The following is a 3,796-nucleotide window of genomic DNA, read 5'->3' as shown; positions in this document are numbered from 1 at the left end:
GTGGAATTTTTTTTTTTTTTGTGCTTATGATAATTTATTATTAAATATCTATGTAAAACTTTTTTTGCTCTGAATATATTTTATGATTTTAGCTACTGTTTTCTTTTGTTTTGGTATTATGAGTTTAACTTTTTTATTTAACCAGGATATTTTCCTTCGAACATATATACTTACTAATTACTACTAACTTTTTTGGTTGATAGGTAGATACCTCAATGATTGGAATAACAAGCCCAAATTCTTATACTAAAACAAAGATTAAATTCTATACACACTTAATTAAATTAAAATATTATTGACGTGACATAGATGCATACACTTTTTAAGAAGTGCAATAGTTATTTAAAAAAATAAATAATGATCGTTTCTGAGAAAAATTGTCAATTATACTAAAATTAATTTAATTAGATTAATATTTAGGGAAAACTATTTTAGAATGTAAAAGAAATTAATTAAATTAAGGACAATAGTGTAAAAGGATTCGTAATTGAGTGTTTAGATAAGTAAAATAAATATTACTATATTAGGATCATATTACTCAGTTTTTTAATTCAAATTGATTAAATTTGTTAATTTATTTTCTAGTCTCTTGTGGACGTTGTGGTCAAGAATCTCTCTTAAATTCTTATAGCTTTATTAATCTCCTAGCTATAACTTACGCGAATAAAACATTATGTTTTTATGAAACTGTTAGTCGAAAAATATTTTCCATTAAGGTGAGTTAGTTTGAAGTAGTGAAGAGGTCGATTGAGGTGATTGACGGTTATCGAAAAGATGCACGTGCGGGCATCGGATGAAAGTACTCGACACGGATTCGATTTTAAGCACTCTATCAAATTGAACGAGAGAAATACACTCAAGTACACTCACATTTTCAGCGAATTCTTGAGTTTGCATTCGAGTTTAATTTCTATAGGGTCCTTCCATTGTCTTTAAATTCCATTTACATTTTCTATAAACTTTACTTTTCTTGTCAAATTTATGTTTCAAGCAACAATTTAAATTTCAAATGCAATTTATATTCTAGTATCTTTAATTTTCATGTCAAAAGCCCTTTGACCTAGTCGAAGGTATCTTTACCGCTTTCTTTTAATTTCAACGCAATCTTTTCCATTTCAGTCAATTCAATTTTTGAATTGCTTGTTTTTAACTTCTTTTCCCTTTTTACAAATTTTTATTTATTTGTTATTTTAATATTCATCTAATCGAAGAAGTTTTAATGCATTTATAGAAAACTGATACCTGCAAAAGAAGAGATCATTAGAATCAAACCATTATCGATTTGCTAAAAATTGACAAAACAAAAACTTACATAACAACTACATAAATTGCATATTTTTTTAAGTGTATTATAAATCAACATATAATTTAAATGGTAATACTAAAAGAGCCACGGGCTCTTTTTCCCTCATTTCCTCAATTACGCAGCTGAGCTCCAGGGAGAGGAAAGGAACGCCGAACCTTTACGGCAAAGTTCCAAATCCCGTAACTCCTCTACGTTTCTACTGGAACAATTTCATAGGTAACTCATTATTTTATACTCAGCCTTCATTTTCCCCAATTTTCGAGTTTTGAGAAGGGGTGTTGAATTTCTTTGATTTTTGATGTTTTAGGATCCAATTAGCTTGAGGAAAACGTTCATTCTTGCTTATGTGAAACTTGGGTAAGGTGAGGATACGATAATTTTATTTTAATTTCATTAAATTTGAGCTTTGAGTATTAAATTGGGTATATATGTGTTATGAATGTGTATTAGGTTGAAAATAAATAATTGGAGCTTGAAATTGTGAATACTGGAACTTGGAGGAAGCGGATTAGTTGAAGTTTTGAGGGCTGTGTTCTTTTAGGAAAATTTTCTTGGAATAATACTTGGGAATCGGCTAAGGTATGGTTTAGGTTTCTTGCATTTAATATATAATGTTCTGTGAAAACTTATGCTAGATGACCATAGGATAAGTTGGAATGCAGGTGTATATTTAATATTTAGTAATTTGTCGATAAATATAATTGGTTGAAGTTTATTGGATAATTAGTTATTAATTTTGGATGTTGAATGTTATTGTTGATAATTGTTGATCTGAGGTAGATTTTTTGTGGAGATTGTTATGATAATGAGGAAGGAAATGTTGAATTGAAAAGAATGCAGGTCTGGACTCGAATAGGGTGGCAAAGTCCGAGTTTTAGAGGAGATGCTGCCGAAATTTTATAAAAATTAGAGATTAGAGATTTTGTTTATATGATTATTTAAAAAGATTTAGATTCAAAGGTTATATGGTTTGATTTAGAGTTATTAAGAAAATGAGCATGCTTTAAGTTTGATTCATTTAGAAAAGAATGAATTATATTTTGAATTGGAACTATTGATGGACGGAATGGGAGGTGTGATAATGAAGGATAAGGATTGAATATGATTGATATATGATGATGAATGAAATGCGATTGAGAATGATGTTGATGTTGATGAATTATAATTGAATTATTTATATGGCTTATGAATTTGAATAATCTGAGATATGAGATTCCCTGGATTAAGTGCCGTGGCTTGCCACCACGTGTACCAGGTTGAAAACTCGATACTCTGTTGATCCTACGACGTAAGTGTGTGACCGGGCACTATATAAATTCCCGGGAATGTTACCCCCATTGAGTATTATTGATTATTTGAGAGAAAAACTATGCATAGACTCTTGGGGATGCACGTCGGGGGACAGTCTAAGTACAATTTAGACTTGTCGGGTTGGCTGGATAACCGACAGATGATCCTCATCAGCCATAGGACAGGCATGTATCATATGCATATTACTTGAATTACTTGCTTGTGCTCTAATTGGGTGTGCCTAACTGTATTTGCCATGCTAAATGTGTATTTGTTACCTGCAATAGTTGTAATTTTCTTGTGTTTGCCTTTATCTGTCTATCTGTCTGTGAAATGCATGATGGAGTTGGAGGTATGGAGGAATGGCAAAAATGGGATTTAGATTTAAGGTTAAGTTAAGTTAGGTCTAAATATCCTTAGTAAACCACCTTTTATGACTTCTGTTTAATACTTTAAGCTCTATAATTTGAGTGTCGGCGTTCTAGGATTGCCTCTGGCATTCCCAGGACCTTATATATTATGTGTGTGGCACCTTTACCATACTGAGAACCTCCGGTTCTCATTCCATACTATGTTGTTGTTTTTCAGATGCAGGTCGAGAGGCATCTCGTTAGGCGTCTGGACTCTTGAAGCGGAGTGGTTACTGGGATATTTTGTTATGCTATGATGTATATATATGTACTTAGCTTTCTCTCCGCATGACTAATTCTTTTTGATCCTCTTAGAGGTTTATGGAGAGGCAGGATTGTGTATATGTACTTTTGGGTTTTGGATATGTATGTATATATGTGTAAATATTCTCCGGCCAGTCTTGACTTCGCAGGCTGAGTCAGGAGCTTGTTATTTTGTATCTTTGGCACTCTATTCCTACTTCTGTTATCTTATGTTTGATAGTTATGGTTTTCTTAGCACGCAAGTTAACTCGTTCCTTGAACGTTGCGCTTTTATCTCGCGATTTTTATTTCTCCTATTCTTCAAGGCTCCTAGCATATTATAATTCTTCTGCTATTATATGTACTCATTCTATTTTAGAGGTCGTAATACCACACCACTTCTGTTTTACAGTTTAAGCGTAAAGCTTAGTGTGATAGGGTGTTACAAAAAGCATTGTGTTGCATTTGATTAAGAAAATGCTAATAATATGTTTAAACGATATTTTTTAAAGGTGGTTGTAGATAAAAAAATGTTGTAGTGTTATTG

Source organism: Arachis ipaensis, chromosome B02 (genome assembly GCF_000816755.2).
Source record: "Arachis ipaensis cultivar K30076 chromosome B02, Araip1.1, whole genome shotgun sequence".
Classification (NCBI taxonomy): Eukaryota; Viridiplantae; Streptophyta; class Magnoliopsida; order Fabales; family Fabaceae; genus Arachis; species Arachis ipaensis.
This window is presented reverse-complemented; position numbering follows the sequence as displayed.